Source organism: Lethenteron reissneri, chromosome 65 (assembly GCF_015708825.2).
Source record: "Lethenteron reissneri isolate LAM-NWPU_2019-01 chromosome 65, ASM1570882v1, whole genome shotgun sequence".
NCBI lineage: Eukaryota > Metazoa > Chordata > Hyperoartia > Petromyzontiformes > Petromyzontidae > Lethenteron > Lethenteron reissneri.
In genome coordinates, this window is record NC_083843.1 from 12,853,492 (window position 1) to 12,866,423 (window position 12,932).

The window sequence follows — 12,932 nt, forward strand, 5'->3', positions numbered from 1 at the left end:
CAGCCAACCGCGCTTCGGACAAACGCCAGGACGCCGCAACAGCAGCGACTCACAACTACGGGGGATGCGCGGGTAACGCCTGACAGCAGCAACTGCTGGCATACTGTGTTGGCCTGTACTGCACATGTCCACCACATAGCAGACGTAACCACGAATTGAACGCTTGTGGTACTGCACTTATCCACAAGAGGGCACACGTAACACGTCAAACGCTGGTAAAAAACTAAACTATACGGCCGATTTACACTGAAATTCTTTATTTCTTCACGCATTTTCAAGTAACAAACTACTGCATTGACATCCCAAGCTGTCCCATACGCTTACACCGTTGAATATTTGATGAACATCGGTGCTGAAATAGTGAAACGCACTGCATTCCAAAACAGTGTGCTTCAAACAATCACACCTATCTTTGACTTCAATGTAAAATGCCGCCCCGGTTCCACAAGTCACACAAGCAAGTGGCATATGCCCTTCGACTCTACTCGACAGAGTCAAGCTATAAACGATTCAACTCATCTCGCTGAGACGCGTTTAAAGGCATATGGATTAGGGTTAGGGGTTAGGGTTCGGGTATGGGTATGGGTGAGGGTTAGAGTTAGGGGCTGGGATTAGGGTTAGAGGTTAGGGTTAGGGTGAGGAGTTAGGGTTATCGCTAGGATTAGGGTAGTTATGGTTAGGTTTGAGTTAGGGGTTAGGGTTAGTATTTTATTTATTTTAATATATAAAAGTCTCCGTGCGCACTTGCGAGGGATTTGGCTCTCGAACGGTGGGGTTTATGTATACAAAAATTTGACAGGCAGCATGCCCTAAGCCCCACGGTGGGAATAGGCTATTCCGTTTTCCCATCCGTAAACTTTAAAATAGTTTAATTAACAAATTTGTGACATTTCTTATTCTAATTATTTACTTATTGCGCGACATCGACCGCACCAACTGACGACAATTGCCTCGGGGGGGGCAGACCCTAGCCAAGTGATGCGCGTTCGGTCGAGCTCACGGGGGACATTTTATTTTACACCTTTAACATGCAATACATATACACATAACGCTGCGGATATTTCTTCAGAGTGTCATGTCCTCTTCGCCCCCCCCCCAACACGATGCGTCCAGTTTATACTACAGAGTCCATACAGAATATTATAGTGCTTAGATTGCATTATTGTTGCACGGGCGGGGGGATGGTGGGGGGGGGGGGTAGCGGCCCAGCCCCCAGCCTGCCAACGTGCTGCCTCCCCTGGCTCGGCAATGTAGGCCAGGACGGGGGTTCTGCATGGGACTAGGCCTCACCACAGCTATGGCAAGTACACATTTCCTTGCTTCTTGCGCTAAGAGCTCAGGTTCATTGTTTATTATTAGTAAACAAATACGTTGCCAAATATTACAATAATTATGTTTGTGTGCAGATAACAACTCTGGTCCATTGTTTACTATTATGAAACTAATAAGTTGGCAAATATTACTATTATAATGTTTGTGTGCAGAAAACGAATTTTTAATTATTAGCTTGCTAAATATTTCCTTTTAGTTTTTTTATGACGCTGTGTCAGTCTGTGCTGTGGACTGCTGCCTGCTGATTCATAAACGTCAGTGCACTGTCACTCTATTATCTACACTGTTAATTTGGCTTTTGCCCGTTATGAGTGTATGGCAGTCTATAATCTCTTGCCTGCTTATTTACCTCACTCAGTGTACTGCCAGCCTTTCATGTCGACTGTATCCTGCTTTTTCAGCTGCTACCTGTATTGCCTGCTTTTTATGTGCACTGTAGCAATGCTTCTGTCATTGAGTCGGCGTACTGCCAGTCTATAATCTATACTGTAGCCTGCTTCTCAACGTATCTGTGTGTACTGCTGCTATTTAATGTACACTTATTTAAGCTTATTTCTTCTATGCATTTCTATTGTTTCCATTGCTCACGTCCCGCTATTTACTCATACGTAGTACTGCGATGCTGATAGCTGTGCCATCATCTGGGATTGCTGTGCACGTCGATGTGTGTGTTTGAGTCCATATGTGTGTGCGTGTACGTCCATGCATCTGTGTGGAAGTCTATGTGTGTCTATCTTTTTAGAACGGACAACGCCCGATGTGTGTGTGTGTACATTGATGTGTTTGTGTGTGTCAGTGCAAGTGTGCGTGTCAGCCCATGTGTGTGTATCAGTCGCTGTGTGTGTGTTAGTCGATGTGTGTGTGTTAGTCGATGTGTGTAAGTCAATGTGCGTTTGTGTGTCTGTGTGTCAGTCAATGTGTGTGTCAGTCCATATGTGTAGCGTGTTAGTCCACATGTGTGTGTAAGTCCATACGTGTGTGCATGTCACTCGATGTGTGTGTGTGTAAGTCAACATCTTCGCCGGTTAAAAACATTTAGGCTGGCCTGCCTACAATCCATCCTGGGTTTAACCAGGCTGGATTGTGTGAGGAGCTCACAAATCCTCGAAATATGTGGACAAAGTCTCATTGGTGAGCTCCTCCGCCAGATAAGGCTGCGCTGACTGGGTCATGTAGCCCGCATGCCCAGTCACTGCATGCCCAACAGCTTTTGTTCGGCCAAATCGTGGGGGCTAAACGGGCGCGGCACGGGCTGGAGAAGAGAGGGAGTGACGTGTTTACAGGAGGATGTGGAGCTGAGTGGACTTGCTGATGACTGGTACCAGTGGTGTCAAGATTGGCCTCTGAGAAGGAGGCTTGCGAAAGACGCTACTGGGCAGTTGGAGGCAGTCTCCCTCCAACAACAATGGAGGGCAAATTTTAAAAGCTACATTTTCCAAGAAAAAGTGAATTCCTCCCTTTGGTTTAGCATTAGTATGCTATATATTACATTAAAAGTGGGAGATTTCACCATGAAAATTTCAAGTAAAAAAAGCTTATCGGCAGACTAACCTATGCCGTTTTTTGGAAAAATTAGCCCAATTTTCCTAGCTTTACTTTTTCATCAAAAAGAGCATAATTAGGTTGTGTTTAGCCTTAGTATCCTATATATTACGTAAAAAAGTGGGAAATTTCACGGTGAAATTTTTAAATATAGAAAAGAAAATCGGCCCGATTACCTATGCCGGTTTTGGCTAAAATAAGCCGAATTTTTACAGGTTTATAAAAAAAAAAGTTAATTCCTCCATTGTATTTACCCTTAGTATGCTATGTCTTAGATTAAAAGTAGAACATTTTACGATTAAATGTTCACATCCCAAACAGAAGATCGGTATATGAACCTATGCCGTTTTGGGCCAAAATTTGCTACATTTTCACAGCTTTATTTTTCGACAAAAGTTCATTCCTCCATTGTATTTAGCTTTAGTATGCTATGTATTAGATTAAAAGTGAAAAATTCCACGAAAGAAATGTTTACGCCCCAAACAGAAAATCGTTTTTTGCAAAAAATTTACAACTTTTTACAGCTGTATTTTTAAACAAAAAGTAAATTTCTGGGTTGTGTTTAGCCTGAGTAGCCTATATATTACGTTAAAAAGTAGGGAATTTCATGCATTACATTTTCGAGTATAAAAAAGTAAATCTGCATACCGTGCCGTTTTAGCCTAAATAATCCCAACTTTCAGTTTTATTTCTGGACGAAAGTTAATTCCTCTTGTATTTAGCCTTATTATATGTGTAATAAAGGACTCTTTCACTGTGTCTGTCTCCGTTGTCCTTTATTTGGGTTCGTACAACTTCGCCCCGCACGGCGCCTCGCTCAGAGCCTTCTCCACCTCCCGCTCGGCAGCCCTTCTGCTGCCGTCGCTCACGTAGCCTTTCTGCTGGCTCCCGCTGCAGCTCCGCTGCTGGCTTTTCTCTCAGCCTCTCCGCCCCGATCTGCAGCCCCTCGGCTGCTCTCTCTGCAGCCCCACCGCTGCTCTCCGTCTCCCCCGTGCCCGGACACCGCTGGCCAATGGTGCCGAGTCCTGTCCTGTGGCGATCACGCCACTTTCCACCTCCTGCCCTGCGTGGCCTCCTCCCGTCTTTATTCTTACACTCTCTTCCCGTCTCTTCCGGTTCCCGCCCTTAAGAGCTCTCCCTTCTCCCCACGTGACCCAACTCCTCCTCCCTGTTACGTCATATCCGCAAGGCCGTTTATGCCCTCATTACATATGTATTAGATTAAAAGTGGAAAATTTCATGCACGATGTGGGGTGGGGGGGGAATTACTGAGGCAGCGTATATTATGCTTTATGCGAGCCCTGTGAACTTGTCCTTCCTGTCTATTGTGTTTATTAAAATAGCCCGACCAACGGTAATCCCTAATGAAGTATGCTGCTCTTTGTAGGCATGCATTTAAATAATATATTACGTGATTATTCGCTTCCACACAGCACTAAAACGGTAGCTATCCGAACGATTAAAGATATTTTGATTTCTTTCAATTTCTATAGATTCTCTAATTAGTCTTGGCCAATCGTAGCTTGTTTTGCACAAAACTTCAACATTATCAAAATCAATTGAGTGTCCTTGTTGGCACGCGTGTTCTGCTACTGCTGATAGTTGTATTTGGGAGAATTTAATATTTCTCTTTTAGTCTCGTGCTGATCATTCGTCCTGTTTGCCCAGCATCACATTTACCACACGTGCAGTTACTCCTGTACACACATTCTGTTGATAGCTTCGATAATACATGTTTTGTACCAGATATTAAATTCTGTATTTTATGCACCATGTCAAATCTGACTCGGATGTTTTGTTTTACCAAACATCTGGCGAGATTATCAGTTACTCCCACAATGTACGGTATTTTGATCGTTTAATTACTTGCGCAGTTTCAATTCTCTTGTTATATGATTTGGTTTTGGTATTCAATGCCCTGTTGATGTGTACATCATTGTAACCGTTTATTTGCAGCGCTTCTTTATTCGGTCTTGAAAATGTATTTTAAAAATGCTAATGTATGTCATTATGCAAATAATGAATTTATACTAATTATGAAGGTGTAATTGCTTTAGGTTATGCGAGCGTATGTAGTTCTTATAATTTATGCAATTATGATCATTAGGCTTCGTTGTCTAGGGTTGTATTATCAATCGGGATAATACAATGATTCTCATAATAGATTTTTTACCCTTTTTTCTGGCAATAAAACTGACACCTTTTTACGAGGAATCATGTATTGAGGACACGGGGTAAGCATTTACATCATGAGACCTCCTTTGCCAGTATCAAAATAATAGGTTTTTTACCCTTTTTCTGGCAACAAAACTGACTTTTATAAGGTGTGGACCAATCAATTTCAAGGACAGTGCATACATTATCAGAGTGCGTTTTTTGTTTACATTTTGACTGCAGGAATTGTGGTTAATGTAAACATGATTCCTTGTAAAAAGGTGTCAATTTTGTTGCCAGAAAAAAGGGTAAAAAAGCTATTATTATATTTTGCTACCGGCAAAGGAGGTCTCATGATGTACAATGATTCTCACTTTCACTTTTACTGATTATGTCTTAGTGTGTTTATGTCAGGTCTCAAAATTCAGATCTCTCCGCAGGATACAGTTCTTAGGAAGGCACCACTGAGACTCTTCTGTATAAAGCAACTTTAATATAAAAAAAACTCTAATATGCGAACTCCAGGAGATGTCCTCATTGATCCATACATTTAACCTTCAATGATTACGTTTGTTAAACTGGGCAACAGAACAATCGGCTAATTCCTCAGAGTAAAGCGAGCATACACAGCGATGGGAAAACGTCCTTAAAAGTTAATGTGACAATATTCATACGAACAGCAATAAAGAAACATGTGCCTAAGGCAAAAGTAGACCTCAATGAATTCATTGGTAAGATTATGCAATTAACGAAATGTCTTGGAACAATGGTGTGCGGCAGCTGTGCCTGCTTGTTTAACAAATGCTTATCAATTAAAGGCTTCTGTGATCAAAATAAATATTTTAACACAATAGTATCCCTGTGAGTCTAGATTCGTAAGATAAATGTTTATAAATGTTTAGTTTCATCAATGAATTCATTGGTACAGTTATACAATTACAAAAAAATATTACTGAAACACTTCTAAATGACCGTATCCACGTAACTCAATGGGCAGCAATGCTTTTTACGATCAGCTAATAGTTAACGCACCATCTTAGGATGGCCCTGACCGAAACACAAGAACTTTGGAGTAATCTTATGAGTCCCGATATGTGCATTATGTGTGTTCTGGGTGTATTGTCTCCTTGCTCAACTCTTTGCGTTAAGCAGACGCCGAGGTGGGGCGTTCCTTGTACTGAAAATGCCTTGGTTGGCTGCTGGGCGATGAGTCGTGTGTGTGTTGGCGTGTCATACACACAATGCTCTCTCTATTGGCGGCAGCTGCAGGCCTCTCTGCTGCTTTATGAGCCAAGTCTGCACGACGCTCATCCCTGACGGTGCCCGATTGCGATTGCAGCTCGTCCGCTAGTCGCTAGCGCCGACACTCTTTCTAGGTTGCACCGGTCACACTCTCTCCCTTGCACCAGGCGCGGTTGGTCCTTGTAGACTTAACCTTTGCAGGAGTGTGCTCGGCTTCCGAATCCCCACGCTCGTGGGTAGTCATTAGCCGCTACTGCTGCTGGTCCTACGCGATGCTTGCTTGGTCGATGCTTGGCGCTTTCCGTCCTTTCTCCAGATTGATTGCTTCTCATTGCTCGTCACTCTTTCGCACTCTTTCTCTCTTGCTGCAGCTGCTGGTGGGAGCTGGCACTCAATGTAGAATACAACTTTTAGCGATACTTTGTCTTTCAGTGCCGAACTCACACTCGGTGACACATCGCTACTCTGCAAGCCTCGCCATCCACGGTCGATTGCGGGGCCCACTCCTGGAGCTTGCCGCAACAAGACTCAATTACGTGTGCTGTATTCTTGATTATCTCTGAAATTCTTCCACCTCGGCTCGCCTTCTCACAAAGGACCGGAATTTCTTTGATTTCGCTCTCAACCTGTGGGAGCAACTGTTTGTCCGGTGTACGTGTGTCTGTTGTAATTTATTGAAGTAATCTGTTAAGTCACATCAAGGCCAAGTTCCTGTCTCCTTCCTCAAGCCATCTGTGGAAACATACCTTTCAATTGCCCCTAAGTGTGTTTTCTAGTTTTTCAACTTTCTACAAAAAATAATCTGGGAAGGGGGGGGGGGGTTATATTTGTCCGGTTGCGTCCCCCCCTCTTCCCTCATGGTTGGAGGTGTTACATTTTCTTGTCTCTCACAAAGAGGGGCGCCGTCTCTTGAAGTGTGACCTCCTGTTACCATGTTTTCCATTCACTCTTATGGGTTGTAAATATAGGCCTTTAACCAAAAATTAATATTAAGAATAATTCTGCCAATATATATTTTTTATATAATCGATTGGGGTGAGCATGGGGCATGAAAGGGTGAGGCACACCCCACCTCTCTCACCCAGCTGCCTTGCCACATTAAAGGAACTGGAGGGATGTCATAAAGAGCCATTAAATAATAAACTCCAGGGCAAAGGGAGGTTAATGACGATCTGGTATATCTCCAGATTGTCAAAGGACCATATGACACGACCTCCATGGACGTTTTGGACACTTCACAAAATATCTCCAGACTCACTGGTACGGACGCAGAGCACAGGGCAAACGGACATTACAACTGGCGTTTTCTTTAACGGTAAAAGTTCGAAACTTAGCGACAAGAATACATCGACATTATAAACTGCCAATACACTCTCAGTCTACATTAGTGGCTTTTATTATTACTTATATTACTCCTAGTGACACAGACGGAGAACAAAGCTTAATAAAACCCTCAGAATACCTGTGTTAACAACTATGATACATCACGAATCTTGGTAAACATAAACCAATAATCATGAAGTATTAGACCTAGGGTAAGTCCAAATAGATACAAGGCAAAATAGGTCAAACACACACGATCGAGATAATATGTATTCCATAGGACCAGAGACTCCTAACCGCCTTTGTCTCCCAACAATTTGACACAACACATGGTAGCAATAAATACGTATGAAGGGAGGGTGCCTCCCCTTGAGATAGCAAACACCACGAAGGCAGAGAGGGGTGGAACTGGGGGCAACCAGGCGGCTGCGGCCACGGGAAGAGAACAAAACAGAGGGCATCGGTTTTTTTCTCTCACAAGCGACGCGCAGAGAGGGGAGAATTTCACATATAAGCAAGGACACAGATCATGCAACAGGGTCTTGCTGCGGCAAGCTCCGGGAGTGGGCCCCACAATCGACCAAGGATGGCGAGGCTTGCAGAGTAGCGATGTGTCACCGAGTACGAGTTCGGCACTGACAGACGAAGCATCGCTAAAAGTTGTATTCTACATTGAGTGCCAGCTCCCACCAGCAGCTGCAGCAAGAGAGAAAGAGAAAGAGTGACGAGCAACGACAAGCAATCAACCTGGAGAAAAGGTGGAAAAGCGTCAAGCATCGACCAAGCGAGCATCGCACAGGACCAGCAGCAGCAGCTCACGACTACCCACGAGCGTGCGGACTCGGAAGTCGAGCACACTCCTCCAAAGGTCAAGTCTACACAAATTAGCATCATTTTTGAAAATTACATTTTTTTTTCATTTTTTCTATTTTCATTAATTTTTCAAGACCAAATATATACAAGAGTTGAGAGAAAGAGAAACATTATTTTCTACCCCTTATCTTAATATTTATCCCTTTTTGCGGTGTTGATTCTGTGACTCAAGGTATGTTTTGAACAGTGTTTACAGTACTTCTGTCGTGGTTTGGAATTACTTCATGGTGCTTGACATCTCAAGGGGAGGCGCCCTCCCTGCATGTGTAATTTATTGCTACCACGTGCTTCTGGAAGACAAAGGTGGTTGGGCGGCTCTGATTGTATGGAATGCATATTATTTTGGTCGTGTGTGATTGACCTGTTTTGCATTGTATTTCATCTGGATGACCCTCGGTCTAATACTTCATAATTATTATTTGGTTTATGTTTAACCAAGATATGTGATCTACCTAGTTGTTACCACAGGTATTCCGAGGGTTTATCAAATTTTGTTCTCTGTGTCGCCAGAAATCCGTGCTTCTTATTCTAGATTTATATTTTGATATCCCGAGGTTGGAGACATAGCTACGTTTTGACTTAAGCTTTCGTGATTTGCGGAACTCATGTACTTTGGTTCTTTCGGTAAAGTCACGTAGATAGAAACAATAAGGTGAATAAGGATAAAATAAAATAAGTAATAATAAAAGCCACTAATCTAGACTGCAGTCTATAATGTCGATTTGTTCTTGTCGCTAAGTTTCGAACTTTTACCGTAAAAAAACGCCACTTGTAATGTCCGATTGTCCCTGCCCTGCGTCCGTGTTGTATGGCGGTCTTTGAAGCCCAGTAGAGAATTCCCCAAAATCTCATTAGCAGCCCCCTCACCTTGCAACGGGGTTTATTTTTTTACATTTTACAGCTTATCTCGAGCTGCCTTCTTGTGTGGCTTGTGAGAGGCGAGGTGGGAGGTGAGGGTGTGCCTCAGCCTTTTTCGTGCCCCATGCTACACCCCGATTGACTATTATAAAAAAAATATAATGGCCGAATTATTAAAATCAATTTAGGGAAAAGGCCTATATATGTAGTGCCTGAAAGTACGCGTCACGCGCAGAGGTCGGTGTGCGCGCACGCAGCGTACAGTGGGAGCAAATAAGGACACGGGGCGCCAATTGGCTGGGCGTCGTTGTTGTTGTCGAGATGTGGGGCGGCGCTGTCTGAGGATGGTAGCAGGTGGCAGGGAGTAATTAAGGACGCAGGGCGCCGATTGGCCGAGAGGGTGTTGTTGTCGCGGAGTGGCGCCGCATTGTCGGGAAAAACATGCCAGGTGCCAGCGTGGGCTGGAGGCAAGTGGCGTCGCGGGGGGTGCCCCAGATTCATTGGGGATTAATTGGCTCGGGGATAAAAAGAGGGGGTTTTGGAGGAGACAGGAGTTCGAGCCTGGGAGGAGACAGAGGATGGAAGAGTCGGAGCAGCAGAGCTAATAGCAGTGTAGGGTAGCAGTGGAGAAGTGTAGGGTAGCAGTGGAGCAGTGTAGGGTAGCAGTGGAGCAGTGTAGAGTAGCAGTGGAGAAGTGTAGGGTAGCAGTGGAGAAGTGTAGAGTAGCAGTGGAGCAGTGTAGGGTAGCAGTGGAGAAGTGTAGGGTAGCAGTGGAGAAGTGTAGGGTAGCAGTGTAGGGTAGCGGTGGAGAAGTGTAGAGTAGCAGTGTAGAGTAGCAGTGGAGAAGTGTAGAGTAGCAGTGTAGGGTAGCAGTGGAGAAGTGTAGGGTAGCAGTGGAGAAGTGTAGGGTAGCAGTGGAGCAGTGTAGGGTAGCAGTGTAGGGTAGCGGTGGAGAAGTGTAGAGTAGCAGTGTAGAGTAGCAGTGGAGAAGTGTAGGGTAGCAGTGGAGAAGTGTAGGATAGCAGTGGAGAAGTGTAGGATAGCAGTGGAGAGGTGTAGGGTAGCAGTGGAGAAGTGTAGGGTAGCAGTGAAGTGTAGGGTAACAGTGGAGCAGTGTAGAATAGCATAGCAGTGGAGCAGTGTAGGGTAGCAGTGGAGCAGTGTAGGGTAGCAGTGAGACGAGGAAGCCAGTAGGAAGCGGCTGGAGTGTGGGAAGAGAAGCTGATGTAGTTACGACAGAGTGGGACGGCGGAGCTGATAAAGGAGCAGCCGAACTGTGGCAGAGAGAGTGGAGAGGAGAGTCGACGGAGAAGTGATGGGGAGCGAGTGAGGCCCGCGGAACGCGGCGAGCGAGCGGAGAGCGCGGAGGAGAACCGTGGATCGGTGTTAGCTGGAGGAACGTTGATCGAAATATGCGAAATTAAGTGAAGAGGAAAGACAAGAAGCTGTCGTGTCGAGCACTACATATACACAACACTAGGGACACAAAGGCGGCCGGGCGTGGTGCTGTCCCACCCTTAATAGGTGCTAACAGTACTTGCCCCCAGTCTGTTAAGGCTATACGGGGGATCTTTATATTTGTGTTAGGCGCTCACTAACAGCACTTGCCCCAACATTCTTTCCAGGCCATATGGGGGATCTTTGTCTTTGTGTGTTCGGAGCAAGTTTGAGTGGCGTGTAGTCGTGGGAGTTGAACGGGCGCCTGCTGCTACTGACAGTCGTTGACTGCGGTGGGACAGACGCTGATAGACACACAGAAAAGACAGGCGGACAGACACAGATGAGAGGAACACAGAGACAGATACAGAGACGACAGACAGAGAGAGACACACGCAGGCGAACAGAGACACAGATGTTGAATCGAACACACTTAACTCGCTCCATTTAAAGAAATTCCTCGATCTTTGCCCATCCCCAAAAGTCCTTATTTCTATTCATTTCATTGTGGTGTGTACTGGTAAGCAATGTGGGATATCGATGTACACAGATATGAAACAGATCAGTAGCCAAGACATCTTTCATACTCATTAGTTCTTTCGGTAAAGTCACGTAGGTACAAATAAATAAATAAATCACGTTTCGATCGCAACACAAGCGTTCGTCCTCAGGCGAAAAAATCCAGACATTGTCGCGGCAGAAGAAACAGTCACGTGAGCTATGGCACGTGACATAGATAAGGTGCCCCCCCCCCCCCACCGTTTGCCAGGGGGTGGCGGTGGCATCCACATTGTAAATGGGCGCTAGGGTGCTGGACGTGCCCGTGCCAGCCCGTGCCACCATCGCCCTGCGCGTCCTCACTCTCCAAGGAAGTGCCACCCTCCCCGCCCCCCCCTCCCCCCCCCCGTGGCTCGCCCCGCTCAGCCAAGCATTGTTTTAATGCGGTGGGCTCACGTGAAATTGATTTCTGTAAGACGAAGGTACTGTGAAAACCCACTCGCTATACTCTTACAACACGTTCCTTCAGAGTGGGCAAGTAGAAACTTGGTTGGACGGCGCATTCGTGCGATCCGTGTCACACGGCGCAAGCTGCGTGGGGCGGCGCGTCACATGGTGCTGAGCCCTCCCGAAGCGCTCTATGAAATACAAATCGAGGGCGTGGCTATGCACGACAGACAAATAATCCCTGGTGGGCAGTGTGGAACTGTTGTTCCTACCTGTATAAGTGCACAATTTCATATATCTGCTGCACTTGCCGTCGTTTTCATGCAGGGGGCGCTGCACAAACGACGGAGGCACAGGGACAGACGTTCGATTACGTTGGAATCGATCGCAGACGGCGGTCTTCTCGCACGGCCAGCTGTGTTGCCTTATCTCGATCCCGCAATCCCAAACGGGTGAAAGTCCGCATGGAACCGAACCCCCAGCAAGGCCATCTACTTAATGACGAGAGAAAATTCACACAAATTTTTTTTTTTATGAAGTTTTTCAGATGTAAAATGATATAAGCTTTTAATTAAGAAATAAAATTATCTAATTCGAAACATAATACTATTCAAACTTCAAAACGGAGCATCGGGTGCTTGCGTGAATGCGTCGTTTGTGTGCAATTTTTTTCGTGACTTTCCTGGCCCAAGGCGGTAAATGGTTGTTCGGAGGCGCCAAAGGCGGTCCGGCTTGCTTCAACCCATGGTTGTGAACATCCAGACGTTAATCGGCAAGGAGCATTTCTAGTCCTCGTTCGACAAAATCTACGTCAACAAATTATCATTCGTGTTGTAGAGAATGTACCTCCTACACGTAACTTTTGAGTGGTATGCCTTGTAACTGATGAATGATCCGAGTGTGCTCCCCATTTCAAAGACAATGAGTTGCTCCAGAGGCAGACACTTCCTGGAAACACAAAAATACAACAGGTCTCACCCGAGTTATCTGTACAGGTTACTTCCAAAACACACACTTTGTCCTAACATCACTTATTAAATATTTGACCCTTATAAACAAAAAAGTATTAATTCTAAATTGACAGGCATATGAACAAAATTGAATTACTGCACCGAAATATACTGCATCAGGTTACATCGTATTAACAAGAAGCTTTACTTTTTGGTTCTTTCGGTGAAGTCACGTAGATATAAATCAAATAAATCCAGTTTCGAACACGACACAAG

General features: G+C 45.1%; 1 protein-coding gene across 1 annotated transcript in view; it reads right to left on the reverse strand.

Annotated features, from left to right (window-relative positions):
• Positions 1-7,648: 7,648 nt before the first annotated feature.
• Positions 7,649-12,932, reverse strand: part of LOC133359677 (zinc finger protein 271-like) — a 185,557-nt gene continuing 180,273 nt past the window's right edge. The window contains exons 6-7 of the mRNA XM_061578189.1: positions 11,979-12,654; positions 7,649-11,066 (exon numbers count right to left, since the gene is read on the reverse strand). The gene's annotated coding sequence lies outside the window, so the exon portion shown is untranslated. The remainder of the gene's footprint in view (positions 11,067-11,978; positions 12,655-12,932) is intronic.